This window comes from Salmo salar, chromosome 22 (genome assembly GCF_965601325.2).
Source record: "Salmo salar chromosome 22, fSalSal1, whole genome shotgun sequence".
NCBI classification, from domain to species: domain Eukaryota; kingdom Metazoa; phylum Chordata; class Actinopteri; order Salmoniformes; family Salmonidae; genus Salmo; species Salmo salar.
In genome coordinates, this window is record NC_138312.1 from 16,226,700 (window position 1) to 16,242,205 (window position 15,506).

Here is a 15,506-nt window from a genome sequence, read left to right on the forward strand (position 1 = left end):
AGATCTCAACCTCCTAGCCTCCAAAGGCACCATTCCAAGGCTGTGGGCATGCCATGAGCCTTGGGGTGATGGGGGAGAGAGTCTTGTGGTTCAACTTGTCTATCCTCTCAGACAAGGAAAAGGCAGGTTTGCCACCATGCAACAGAAGTGTGAATTACGCAAGAGGGAAGGTGAAGCCTGTTGCAACCCGGTCTCACCCTCTATGAGCCAAGACTTTGTGACAGGGAGAAGGCAACTCGCTGGCACCAGGATTTTCCATAACGTAAAATCCCCAGCGAAGCAGCAGGCTGCGAACCCACAGTTGTGCTCTCCAAACAGGCCCACAGTGTTGGAAGTGGCCCACTTGATTCCCCGGGGGGGAAGAATGAGCGTCCGACCTAGGGGTACACCCCCAGAGGTAGAGAGGGTGCAGTACAGACCCCACTCACGCCCTTCAAAATCGGGGAGAGGCACATCTGTAGTCCTAAAACCCTAACGCTCATGCAACGACTCATCTCTATGCATCCACTCAACCCCCAAGTGCCCCCTGTGCCGCAGCTCTGGCACTCGCTCTCTGCGTCTACATAGACTGTCAAGATTATTCTGTAGAGCAGGGCACTCTGCTTTCATTACGCCTGACTCATGTCCCAGGCGTATTGAATGTGGGAGCGGATGTGTTGTCCAGCGGGAATCGCCTTTAATGGGATTGGAGACTCTGGGAGAGATACGGTCTAGCCACCATTCGTGCCTACAGTTTGCCCCGGGGTTATTAAAGGTAACATTGTTACCCAACTCCGCGTTTATGACTAAGGTCAACAGTGATTACATTTGTCTCGTGTTAAAGCTTATGGCATTCCACCCGCCACCGTTCACTTGTATAGAAGAAGAGCGCCTCCACCGTTAATATCCAGTTCGCGTTTTGCGCATCTACTTGGATAGAACGAGAGCATGGTGTAAGAGTGACCAACGCTTCGTGTCTCGAGCACCCCACTGCAAGGGTAGGCTCCTCTCTCGTCAACAGCGATCCAATTGGATAGTAGAGGCTATTATATTGGCTTAAAATAGCAAGTGTTTACAGCCCCCGGAGGGCCTGAGGGGTCATTCCACTTGGGCACTGTTCAAAGGCATCTCTTTACAAGAGATTTGCAAGTTGGCATGTTGGGCCACCGCTCATACTTTTATGAGATTTTACCGACTAGATGTCACTGCATCTTCATTGGCGCATACTGTCCTGAGTGTCAAAGCCTCTGTGGGGTGATGCTGTTGGAACTACCCTGGCATTTCTGTGTTACAGGAGGTGGCCATATCCCATAAGGTACACATCAGAATGAGTTGTAGAAATAGAACTTTGGCTTACTTGCATAACTCCGGTTCTATGAGAATACAAGTGAGATATATCACTGTTTTTCCCTGCTCGCAAGAGCACAAGGAAGAGAGGCATGCTCAAGAATGACCAGTTAGCGGGCGAGTGGCTCCCTTTAGGAGAGGGGCTCACCTCATTCGCCACTCGACCTGTCTGACACTGTGATTGGATACATCGAGCTTGTGACCCGCCCTCAGGCATATCCTATAAGTGACACATCTCGCTCGTATTCTCATAGAACCGGGGTTACGCAAATAATCCAAAGTTCTTCTCTTCCTCCTGGAGAATGACCGACTTTTAAGACTGTGATAGACCATCGGGAGGGACTCCACCTCCTCTCCTCTCCCTCCCTCCCTCCCTCCCTCCCTCCCTCCCTCCCTCCCTCCCTCCCAGTCTTTATTGTCATCACTCTTTCTCGCTAGGGACATGTGCTGCATGGTTGGCATCCTCAAAGACTCTCTTAACTCTGCCGGTCTGGTCGTGGTTTCACAACATTCTGTGATGATAGATGAGCAATATTTAAATTTCTTTCTGCATCATAGATGATGTGGGATTTGGTTTGGTTTTTAAATGTTGAAAGTCGTAATGCCTTGACTCCACTCAAAGCAGGTTATGTTGTAAAGTGAAGTGTCCTTCTGAGCCTCCTGATGTTTGACAGCTCTGTGTCATATAGAAAAGTTGACTTTTCCTTATTTCTGTATGCTCTGAAGTTGAAACAGCTGGGATTCTTCATCTTGTATAAAATCAATATCAAGATAATATCTTCATGTTTGTCTGAGGAGGAGGCTGTTCATGTTTGCCACAGCCAAACCACCCTGCTTCCCTCTGCTAGCTTTCGCCTGACGGTAAGCAGGGTGGGACCAGGTTTTTTTTCGGGATGGGAGACCAAATGATGCAGGAAGTAGTGTCAGAGAGCCATAGTAAATACTCCTTGCTCTGGGGTATTGGGGCACCCCAATCTCCAAGGACAGTGATTAGGGAACACTAGTCTTCAAAGGTTCTTGTTCTTTGGATGGTGAATTTTGTAAATTTGTTCTTAAGGCCAGGCACCACAGGCTTAAATTACATTTTTGCATCTACCTACAGTATTCATTTTGAGATTTGTTGGTATTTCAGTCCATTAACATTAGTATTTTCAAAAGGTAAACTTGATGAAAATGTATATTGCCTTTAGTTTATCATACTACCGTCATCAACATTGTAATGAATTTTAACCACTTTAAAATGGGCATACATCAATAATTTCAAAACTCACTACATTAAATTCCACATAATTGAAAAGCCCATTTCATAGTGAGTGTTACAAACTGGACTATATTTAGTAACTTACTTTGAAGAGAAGGTTTGAAGGTGATCAAGTCCAAATAGGCGTTTGGTGTTTGGTAGTCTAAATTCAGTGTACTTGTCTTTAACTGACATTTCCCGAAAGGCAGACACTTCCCACACGCCAACAAATTTTTCTCAGCCTCAGAAGCATCTGCATTCAGCAAATTGTGTGTGGTTTACTTAGATATATTCTCCAGACTTGCCCAGAGGGAATTGTTGATATGTTATAAATGTTTTATTCTAGAATTTTTTGTTGTTGAATAATATGTAAAAAATGCATTTTATGTTCATGTCTTTAGTATTTTACAGGTAGAAATATGAAAAAAGCCATTTATCCACAATCTTCTCTGGACAAGTCCGGTCCTGGAGTGTGAAAACAAAATATTTAGGCTGACTTCATCCAGTGTCCAGAAAAATGGATGCGTGATATGCAAATATAGATAGCACCTCATTTGCATATTTCTATAAAATGTTTCTGGAAATTTCTAATACAAAATAGACGTATATTTGTGTTTACATTCAACTGGTAAAAGTTGATTGTAATATGATTAAGGGGGAAAAAATACCAAATAAAATAATGTTTAATGACAGATAATCCTGTAATCTCAAACCTGGCATTTATACATTTGATGTCTGCTATTCTGGGAGTCCTGGGTTTCTCAGTAAAGGCCCAAGGCAACCGTTTTTATCTCAATATCAAATCATTTCTAGGTAACAATTAAGTACCTTTCTGTGATTGTTTTCACTTAAAATGGTCAAAAGGAAACAAAAATAGCTCCTTCGCAAAGAGGATTTTCTCAAGCAAGAATTGTATTAGTACCGTCTGTGAGTGGTCTGAGTGGGGAAGGGAAAACTGAGAACTTGCTGTTATTGGCAGAGAGGTTTTGTCACGTTGGTATGAAGAGATTCAGGAGACAGATGCAGGAATGCGTAATAGTTTTTTTTATTTCTCCCAAATTACGGCATGCCGTGTAAAGGCACGGGGACAAAGACCAAACAAACACTTTACAAAAACACAGGGTTGAACCCAGACAAAAGAGCGAGGAGTACCTCAAATAAATAACACACGCGCACAATGATTAACACAAGAGAAGCATAATCATCTGTGCAATCCACAATGGCACGAAAGCCAAAACACACAGCACAGGTACTCACACGCACCAATGGACATAGTAACAATAATGGACAGCCCAATGGAAACCAAAGGACACACTTATACAAGTACTAATCAGTGGGAATAGGGGACAGGTGTGCGTAATGAAAGTCCCGGAGGGATCCGTGACAGGTTTGGCCTTCTCTTTCTTATTGGCCTATTAACTAATTTACCGCCTGATGTCACCAGGCAGGCCAAAACTCCCTCCCACCAAAACACAGCTGACATTTCAGGCGGTCTTTTCAAACAGCTCTTACACTAAAAGGGCATTATCATCATTTTCACAATTTCACAGTATTATTCCAACCTGTGGAAATATATATAAAACACAGTAAAATCACATTTTTGACTGCACTGGGCCTTTAAGGCTGTCAAATACTGCCTTGTGTTGTTATACTTGTGCAAATTGCCTGCAATGTAAATATCTGTAACAGAATACAATTAATATCAGCACACTGTCACACTGTATGTACAGTACTGTGGAAATAAGAACAGTGGGGATAGTGGGAAATTCCCATGCACGGCTCCATGATTGTCTGTCCCTGTGGAGGTCTGGAGGACAGGGACAGGGACAGGGACAGGGGTTCTCTTCTCAAGTGTTTTCATCAGCAGTAATGATGTGTTTATGAGGCTCATAATGTGGTCAGTGCTAATCTGCTATGACAGGCCCTCACATGACCTGCCCTATGTGTCAGGAGTGTCAGGCCCGGGGCCATCCCAGTCTCTGGTGTCACCTTGTATTAGCATCACACCACAGCACTGCATACACTACACACAATACATAGAGCCCCTGTCTTAGCAATAGGGACGTGTTGTGCTGTATGTCCGCACTGCTGTGTTTGTTTATACTGGCAAAGGTCCATCTCCACCAGAGGCAGAGAAACCTTTAGTATGTAGATCTGAACCCCAAACATATACATTACACCGGAATTGAGTGCTCGTTCAATAGTCATATCTCGACACCATTGTCAAAGTCAGAGTTTAACTGATTCATACCTTTTCATTATTTGATGCTTTGCGATCCATTTAATTCTATTTAGTTGTAATATTCATTGTTTTTTTGTTTCAGAATCTTCAAGTGCAATGAGCCATAACTCATAAATAATGCTGATAATGAGTATATTATGGCTGTTCCCTCTAAGGCCGCACCTCCTCCAGGACTGCTGCGCAGAACAAATGCCAGGCCATGCAGAGACAAGAGATTAAACTTCACCGAGTTCGCTCTATTAGTTTGCACTATATAGATCCACGTTTTTTTCCGTGATCGAATCAACATTATATCAGCCCCTTTTCAATGCAACAAACCAAAACAAATCCAACTTTGCAAGATTGAGTCTGTGATTTTGTTGTAGGCAGAGCCAGAGCGCAATGGAGTAGAATTCTATCAGTGGGGTAGCCCACCAGCGGTCTTTCAATCACCCATGAGTAAATGACTTTTCAGATCAGTTCAGATCAGAGCACATAGCCTGCGTGTCTGCACATTTATTGATATTCTTTGCTAGTTAGCGAGTTATTAGCCCAGTTATAGATAAGTATAGGTCAGTAATGGGAAGTTACTGCTTCCTACAAGAGCACAAAACATGTAGGCTACATTTCAAGCTGTCTTTGAAAAGCCAGTCAGGTAAAAAGCTGATGTCTAAATTAAATGGGAGTGTTGTATTTTGAAACAGGCTTGAATATGCAAATAAGCCAATAGCCAGAGGGGTAGCCTACATTGTCTAATTCACTATATGGTAATAATAACACATTTTATTTTGTAAAGTAGTTTCTTGCATCATACAACACAATACAATGCAATTTACAGTCACCTTTTTTACCTATGGTGTTACAGACCAAGTAAAAAATCCTAAATTAATGTCAAGCCCTTTTTAAAAGTCTCATGCAATGTAGGCCTGCATTGAACACCACATATAGGCTACTGTAGGCTATATCATAGAAATCAAAAGCTATTTCCAAGTTAAAATGTTATGGGATTTTCTCCATTGGTTTTGTTGGTAGACCTACATTATGCTCAAATAGCCACAATAGCCTATTGGCTACTGTCTAAAACTGTAAGGGTACCGGAAGTTGCAAAAAATTCTCACAATGTTCAAGTTTCCACTCACAAGACCTAAAATTTGCTCAGTGCCCCTAAATATTTGAGGGAACATTGATGGTAACTAGAACCTAATGGGGCTCTCGAGAGGGACACTGATTGTTCTAGAGACTAGAAGGAGCTCAAGTGGTAATAGTTTGTAGAGGCTAGGTGCAGGTTTGAATGGATATTGCCATGAGCAGATGTCTTTGTGGGGAACCAAGGACAGGAATCTGAATTGATGAGCTGTGACCTTGCGAGGTAAAGGGCTATTTGCATGATAGTGAATGTCCTGGCAGAAAAAAGGACGCGTGTAATGAAGGTTACATATTTTCTGAAAGAGTGGATCTCTCTCTTACGTCAAACACTCTCTCTTACGTGGGACTTTCAAACAAAAGTATTGTAAAGCTTTATGACACCAAGGGAAAAGCATTAAAAACACAATGAATGTTGTGTAGGTGTGATGGATAGTATGTGGACTGAGTGGGAAGATCCTGAAGATGACAATTTTGAGGAAAGTGTATTTGTATTTGTTATATGCGCCGAATACAACAGGTGTAGACCTTACCGTGAAATGCTTACTTACAAGCCCTTAATTAACCAACAATGCCGTTTTGAGAATAATTTGAGTTAAGAAAAATATTTACTAAATAAACTAAAGTAAAAAATAAAAGAGCAACAATAAAATTACAATAACGAGGCTATATACATGGAGTATTGGTACTGAGTCAATGTGTGGCGGTACAGGTTAGTCGAGGTATTATGTACATGTAAGTAGGGGTAAAGTGACTATGCATAGATAATAAACAGCGAGTAGCAGCAGCGTAAACTAAGGGTGGGCTCAATGCAAATAGTCCGGGTAGCCATTTGATTAGCTGTTCAGCAGTCTTATGGCTTGGGGATAGAAGCTTTTAAGAAGCCTTTTGGACCTAGACTTGGCGCTGTGGTACTACTTGCCGTGCGGCAGCAGATAGAAGAGCCTATGACTAGGGTGGCTGGAGTCTTTGGCAATTTTTAGGGCCTTCCTCTGACACCGCCTGGTATAGAGGTCCTGGATGGCTGGAAGCTTGGCCACAGTGATGTACTGGGCCGTACGCACTACCCTCTGTAGCACCTTACGGGTGGAGGCCGTGCAGTTGCCATACCAGGCGGTGATGTAAGCAGTCAAGATGCTCTCGATGGTGCAGCTGTAGAACTTTTTGAGGATCTGAGGCCCCATGCAAAACTTTTCAGCCTCCTGAGGGGGGATAGGCGTTGTCGTGCCCTCTTCACACCAAGGAACTTGAAGCGCTCAACCTGTTCCACTATAGCCCCGTCAATGAGAATGGAGGCGTGCTCGGCCCTCCTTTTCCTGTCATACACGATCAGCTCTTTTGTCTTGAACATGTTGAGGGAGAGGTTGTTGTCCTGGAACCACACTGCCAGGTCTCTGACCTTTTCCCTATAGGCCGTCTCATCATTGTCGGTGATCAGACCTACCATCGTTGTGTCATTGGCAAACTTAATGATGGTGTTGGAGTCATGCTTGGCCATTCTTGGCCATGCAGTCATGCGTGAACACGGAGTACAAGAGGGGACTAAGCATGCACCCGTATTGAGGATCAGCATGGCAGATGTGTTGTTGCCTACCCTTAGTCCAGGAAGTCCAGGATCCAGTTGCAGACGGAGGTGTTTAGTCCCAGGGTCCTTAGCTTAGTGATGAGCTTTGAGGGTACTATGGTGTTGAACGCTGAGCTGTAGTCAGTGAACAGCATTCTCAAGTAGGTGTTCCTTTTGTCCAGGTGTGGGAAAGGGCAGAATTGAGTGCAATAGAGATTGCGTCATCTGTGAATCTGTTGGGGCGGTATGCAAATTGGAGTGGGTCTAGGGTTTCTGGGATTATGTTGTAGATGTGAGCCATGACCAGCCTTTCATTATATAGTACCCGCAAAACACCAGTCTCAACGTCAACAGTGAAGAGGTGACTCCGGAATGCTGGCCTTCTAGGCAGAGTTGCAAAGAAAAAGCCATGTCTCAGACTGGCCAATAAAAATAAAAGATTAAGATGGGCAAAAGAACACAGACACTGGACAGAGGAGCTCTGCCTGGAAGGCCAGCATCCCAGAGTCACCTCTTCACTGTTGACGTTGAGACTGGTGTTTTGCGGGTACTATTTAATGAAGCTGCCAGTTGAGGACTTGTGAGGCGTCTGTTTCTCAAGCTAGACACTCTAATGTACTTGTCCTCTTGCTCAGTTGTGCACCGGGGCCTCACACCTCTCTTTCTATTCTGGTTTGCGCTGTTCTGTGAAGGGAGTGGTACACAGCGTTGTACATGATCTTCAGTTTCTTGGTAATTTCTCACATGGAATAGCCTTCATTTCTCAGAACAAGAATAGCATGATGAGTTTCAGAAGAAAGGTCTTTCTTTTTGGCCATTTTGAGCCTGTAATCGAACCCACAAATGCTGATGCTCCAGATACTCAACTAGTCTAAAGAAGGCCAGTTTTTTTGCTTCGTTAATCTGAACAACAGTTTTCAGCTGTGCTAACATAATTGCAAAAGGGTTTTCTAATGAAGCCTTTTAAAATGATAAACTTGGATTAGCTAACACAATGTGCCATTTGAACAGAGGAGTGATGGTTGCTGATAATGGGCCTCTGTACGCCTATGTAGGTATTCCATAAAGAATCTGCCATTTCCAGCTACAATAGTCATTTACAACATTAACAATGTCTACACTGTATTGCTGATGAATTTTATGTTATTTTATTGGACAGCATTTTCTATTTTCTTTCAAAAACAAGGACATTTTTAACTGACCCCTAACTTTTGAACGGTAGTGTACTGTAGGTATTACAGACTCGGCTAGGGACAGGTTGAAAAATGTCAATGAAGACACTTGGCAGTTGGTCAGCGCATGCTTGAAGTAGACGTCCTGGAAATCCGTCTGGCCCTGCGTCCTTGTGAATGTTGACCTGTTTTAAGGTCTTACTCATATCAGCTGATGCTCTCATGCATGCTTCAGTGTTGCTTGCCTCGAAGCACGCATAGAAGTCGTTTAGCTCATCTGGTAGGCTTGTGTCACTGGGCAGCTCTCGGCTGTGGTTCCCTTTGTAGTCCATAATAGTTTGCAAGTCCTGCCACATCCGACGAGCGTCGGAGCTGGTGTAGTAGGATTCAGTCTTAGTCCTGTATTTACTATTTGCCTGTTTGATGGTTCATCTGAGGGCATTGCGGGATTTCTTATAAGCATCCGGGTTAGAGTCTCGCTTCTTGAAAGCGGCAGCTCTACCCTTTAGCTCAGTGCAAATGTTGCCTCTAATCCACGGTTTCTGGTTGGGGTATGTACGTGCTGTCCCCGTGTGGACAACATCATCGATGCACTTATTGATGAAGCCTGTGACTGATGTGGTATATTCCACTATGCCATCGGATAAGACCCGGAACATATTCCAGTCTGTGCTAGCAAAACAGTCCTGTAGTTTAGTATCCGCGTCATCTGACCACTTCCGTATTGACTGAGTCACTGGTACTTCCTGCTTTGGTTTTTGCTTGTAAGCGGGAATCAGGAGGATATAATTATGGGCAGATTTGCCAAATGGAGAGCGAGAGAGAGCTTTGTATGTGTCTCTGTGTGTGGAGTAAAGGTGGTCTAGAGTTTTCCTCTGGTTGCACATGTAACATACTGGTAGAAAGTAGGTAAAACAGATTTAAATTTCCCTGCATTAAAGTCCCCGGCCACTAGGGGTGCCACCTCTGGATGAGCATTGTCTTGTTTGCTTATGGCTTTTTACAGCTCGTTGAGTGTGAATTGAACTGAACACATCCAAGGCTAAAGTTCTGGTTCTCCCTGTATAGCATACCTATACACTGAGTGTACAAAACATTAAGAACCCCTTCCAAATATTGAGTTGCACCCCCCCCTTTGCCCTCAGAACAGCCTAAATTTGTTGGGGCATGGACTCTACAAGGTGTCGTCAGTGTTCCACAGGGATGCTGGCCCATGTTGCCTCCAATGCTTCCCACAGTTGTGTCAAGTTGTCTGGATGTCCTTTGGGTGGTGGACCATTCTTGATACACACGGGAAACTGTTGAGCGTGAAAAAAACAGCGGTGTCGCAGTTCTTGACACAAACCGGTGCACCTACTACCATACCCGTTCAAAGGCACTTAAATATTTTGTCTTGCCCATTCACCCTCTGAATGGTACTCATCTCAACTGTCTCAAGACTTAAACATCCTTTTTTAATCTGTCTCCTCCCCTTCCTCTGTACTGATTGAAGTGGATTTAACAAGTGACATAAATAACGGATCATAGCTTTCACCTGGATTCACCAGCTTTCACCTGGAGGTTTTCTTAATGTTTTGTAGACTCAGTGTAATGTTTTTTTATTTTTTTTGGGGGGGGGGGGTTGAATGCACTCTAGGGGGTCAGGGGGGGTTGAATGCAGTGAACTTTACCAGGGCAAATTCTGCCATAGTTCAAAACCAATTTAAAAAAATGATGTGCAGCTGTTGCTGCGACCTTCAAGTTAGTACATTCTATCCTTGCTGTAGCTATGACATAGACAACCAAGGCAACTCTGCATATTTTGGGTCTTTGGGATACAATACAATTACTAATATGAATAGAGGGGAAGGTACTATTCACAGTACTATTGACGAAAACTATTGCTATTAAATTTCTACATTTCTTACATGTTTTATTGTTATCAAATAAATAAAAACATATTGAAGATCAGAATGTTTGGTACAGTTTGAGAGAAATTGGAATTACACCCTGTTTTAGAGAAAAGGGATTTATACCCTATAATAATGAATGTGGATTTTTTTGGTCATAGCCTTGTCTCGTTCTTGTGCAGGGTTCTCTTTCCACGTATCATTGGATGGGGACAAATATACACACGCCACACCACCACAGGTGTTATAACACTATGGGATTAGGCATGGCCAGCAATTAAAAGGCAACTCATTTTGCTGGCTCCCCATGAGATTTCACCCCTGATCTGAACTCCCTCTTGGGTCTCCCACTCTCCTTTCACCCTCAGGCATCCCTAATCCCTTCAGATGGATCATCCCAGCCGGTGGGATCACGGCAACACCAGGATTAACTCCAATCTCGCACAAGGGGGGCCATGTCATTGAGATAAAAAGCATCAGATGAAGAGGGGAAGAGATTAGTTGAAATCCTGCAGTGCCTTATGAGGGAGGGAAGATGCCCAGTGGGGATGCCAGGGGATTTGAACAGCAGCAACATGATGTTACCCTGGGCTTTGATCTAGTTAGGAGATGTCCAGAGCCAAAAGAGCCTGATGTTCACAATAACCCGCAATCTCATGGCATGTGCTCCTTACACAATTTAGCAACCTGGTTTCAGAGCATTTCGTATTATTCTGTGCGTAAATCCGAGACACTCCATTTAAGATGATATGTCACGTTTGGTATGGTTACATAAGACAGATGGTTACTTAAGGCAAAAACGAAAGTAGTGTGGTTGTTCAGGGTGGATGGGTGGGCGTATAACGAGTCTAGCAACCCAAAAATTGGAAGTTCAAATCTCACAACAGACAACTTTAACATTTTATTATACAAAATGGGTGGACATCCACAAGTTATTAACTACCATACCAAACGTAACATATCATTCCAAATGGAGTGTCTCGGATATACATACAGAATAATACAAAATGCCCTGAGACCAAGTTGAATTTACGCATGCAGAGAAAATGAGATTGGGGATTGCCTTGGAGGGACAGACTCAGAATAGATTTATGTGGATGAGCCAGCAACCCCATCCCCTCCCTCACCAGGAATAACAGAAGTCAAAGATGTCTTAATTCATGTATAGCAGGGATCATTAACTAGCTTCAGCCGAGGGCCTATTTTTTCTTGAGCGGATGGTCGGGCGACCGGAACATAATTAGAAATCATTTGTAGACTGCAAATTGACCACAAGCAGATATAATATTTGACTAAAACATAATAATTTCAAACCTTGTTTATAGATATCATGTCTCTCTATTATACGTGGGAATAGTTGGCAACACATTTCCAAAATTAAAAATCATTTGGAGCTGATTTTCTAGTGTTTCTACAGTCTTTTATGTCCAACAATAAAAAAATAACCTAAAAGTTGGGGAACCCTGATTTATATTTATTTTTTATTTCACCTTTATTTAACCAGGTAGGCTAGTTGAGAACAAGTTCTCATTTACAACTGCGACCTGGCCAGGATAAAGCAAAGCAGTGCAACACAAACAACAACACAGAGTTACACATGGAATAAACAAACATACAGTCAATATAGTAGAAAAAGTATATATACAGTGTGTGCAAATGAGGTAGGATAACGGAGGTAAGGCAATAAATAGGCCATAGTGGCGAAATAATTACAATATGGCAATTTAACACTGAAGTGATAGATGTGCAGAATATGAGTGTACAAGTAAAGATACTGGGATGCAAAGGAGCAAAAATAAATAAAATAGACAACAGTATGGGGATGAGGTAGTTGGATGGGCTATTTACAGATAGGCTATGTACAGGTGCAGTGATCTGTGAGCTGCTCTGACAGCTGGTGCTTAAAGCTAGTGAGGGAGATATGAGTCTCCAGCTTCAGTGATTTTTGCAGTTAGTTCCAGTTATTAGCAGCAGAGAACTAGAAGGAAAGGCAGCCGAAGGAGGAATTGGCTTTGGGGGTGACCAGGGAAATATACATGCTGGAGCGCGTGCTATGGGTGGCTGCTGCTATGGTGACCAGTGAGCTGAGACAAGGCGGGGCTTTACCAAGCAAATACATATAGATGACCTGGAGCCAGTGGGTTTGGCGACAAATATGAAGCAAGGGCCAGCCAACGAGAGCATACAGGTCGCAGTGGTGGGTAGTATATGGGGCTTTGGTGACAAAACGGATGGAAATGTGGTTGACTGCATTCAATTTGTTGAGTAGAGTGTTGGAGGCTATTTTGTAAATGACATCGCTGAAGTCAAGGATTGGTAGGATCGTCAGTTTTACAAGGGTATGTTTGGCAGCATGAGTGAAGGATGCTTTGTTGCGAAATAGGAAGCTGATTCTAGATTTAATTTAGGATTGGAGATGTTTGATGTGAGTCTGGAAGGAGAGCTTACAGTCTAACCAGACACCTAGGTATTTGTAGTTGTCCACATATTCTAAGTCAGAACCGTCCAGAGTAGTGATGCTGGGCGGGCGGGCGGGCAGGTGTGGGCAGCGATCGGTTGAAGAGCATGCATTTAGTTTTACTTGCATTTAAGAGCAGTTGGAGGCCACGGAAGGAGAGTTGTATGGCATTGAAGCTCGTCTGGAGGTTAGGTAACACAGTGTCCAAAGAAGGGCCAGAAGTATACAGAATGGTGTCGTCTGCGTAGAGGTGGATCAGAGAATCACCAGCAGCAATAGCGACATCATTGATGTATACATGATGAATGGTAAGTCAATTGTTTATTCTAAACCTTGCACAGCCAGCAGCCAAAGAGGGGCCTTTATCATTCATGTAAAGTAAACCATGACTTGGCTCTAGGTCTACATCATATCAGAGACATTAGTGTCCTACTCCATGAGCCAAGCTTTTTCCTGACAGCCAGTAATTGCTCCTGACACACAGAGGAGCTTTGAACTTTCTGACTGTCAGCTTGCCAAATGCCCCCATACCAGTCCTCCCCCAAGCTCCAGGCCAAGGAACAAGAACAGGAAGAAAGACGCAAGCCTCCTATAAAATAACCCCTCGTCTGTAAGCTACCTTTACTGTGTCGGTGAACCTGCTGCAATGCTTTCTAAAGAGCCTCTGTGCCACTACCTCTGTGTTCGTCAGAATGAACCGAACGCACTGCACTCCTCTGAGTGTAACAATGTGTGGCACACCTCAGCCTGGTTTCTCACTGGGCTGCCTGTCTCTAAAATCTCAGCCAACACTAGCAAGCAGGCACAATATAAGATGGGGCTTTCTGTAATGCACTGTGGTTACTAAATCATAAGGCAACAGCAGGTTCTGCATGGAATAGAGGAACAATTGGGCTCAGAGAGTGCTTGATAAATACAATGTGTGTGGTTGTCTGGCTGTTATGTAGTATGGGTGTTAGACCAGTGATGACACATCAAATGATCAGTCCTCATTGGCAACCCTTTTCCAATTCTCAAGTGAAAATCCTTAGCTAGGACTATAGCTGTTATAGCTGTAAACTATGCAAAAAAGTATAATAAAGAGTCATTCAGTTTCACAGGCAACACTGCAAATGTTCCATTAAATGAGTATGTTACCCATCATTTTAAGTAATGGAAACCAATCATATTTGAAAGACAGTTCACTCCATACCAGGGCGTTTTGTTGTATTTGTCCTCCTAGCCTCTTTACTTCTTCCTTGTGTTTTATGTCTCCTTGTTAATCTCCTTGGATTGGTATTGCTTTGACATTTACATTTTAGTCATTTAGCAGACACTCTTATCCAGAGTGACTTACAGTAGTGAATGCATACATATCATACTTTTTTTTTTTCCCCGTACTGGTCCCCTGTGGGAATCGAACCCACTACCCTGGCGTTGCAAACACCATGCTCTACCAACTGAGCCACACGGGACTTTGAGACTTGGTCAAGAGCTCCAGACTGGTTCCTGTCACAGGCAGAAAATAAGGTGAAGTGCTTTGAAACACAAAATGATCCACTTGCAGTAATAAGGTGAAATATTTCAGGAAATATTGAACTGCACACTGAAAATACAGTGTTGCAATGTAGAAATGAACCCATTTTCACTTAAATTATACTGTAAATGGTTTCTGCATTGTGCTTAAGTGTTCTCTACTTTGGTGCTTTGAAGTGGATTGAGACACCCTCACCCTGAGACTTAAGGAAATAAAATCCATATCTCTGACATATTCTCTTTCTATGAACGTTTCTGTCCAGGTGATGCATTTATGCGAACTCATCTTCTTCTGCATTGCTTCCTTGCCAATACCTTGATATGTGCAATGATGAAGGAGTAATGATACATCAGGGAAGAGCAGCACACTGGAGGGATGCATGCCAAGTCATTTCAGCCGACCTGGCACTCAGTCAGTGTTAGAAATAAAAATACAGGTCTACCCTGCAGCTTAAACTGCTGGCTGCTCTCTCTTTCTGTGTGTGTGTGTGTCTCTCTCACCATCTCAACCCTCCCTCCTTCTTTCTCACCAGCTATTACAGGATCAGAGGGTCAGATCGCAAATGTACATGTCAGCCAATTACATATTCACCTTGGTTGGTACTCCCCACTGAAGGAGAGAATAAAATGAGTTGAACAATATAGATGATCTTGAGTGATATTCATATTCATATTCTGCTGTATTCAGAGTCACACTGCTTCAAGAGAAGTGTGTCATTTAGTCCAGGGCTATCCCACTCTCCACCTTTGGTCATCATTCTCGAGGCTGGGGCCTTAATCTTGGCTTCCTGTGAGACTCGATTAGTGGTGTGACTGGGACTCAAGTCCTTACCAACTGATGAGGGACAGTTCAACTGCAGCCGACTGGACATATCAGCTGGTTCTACTTGATGTCACTATTCTACAACACACGCAAACTAGACAATGGAACTTCTTGGATTCAAGCAGGAGGGTAATCAGCCACTATGCAACAAATGT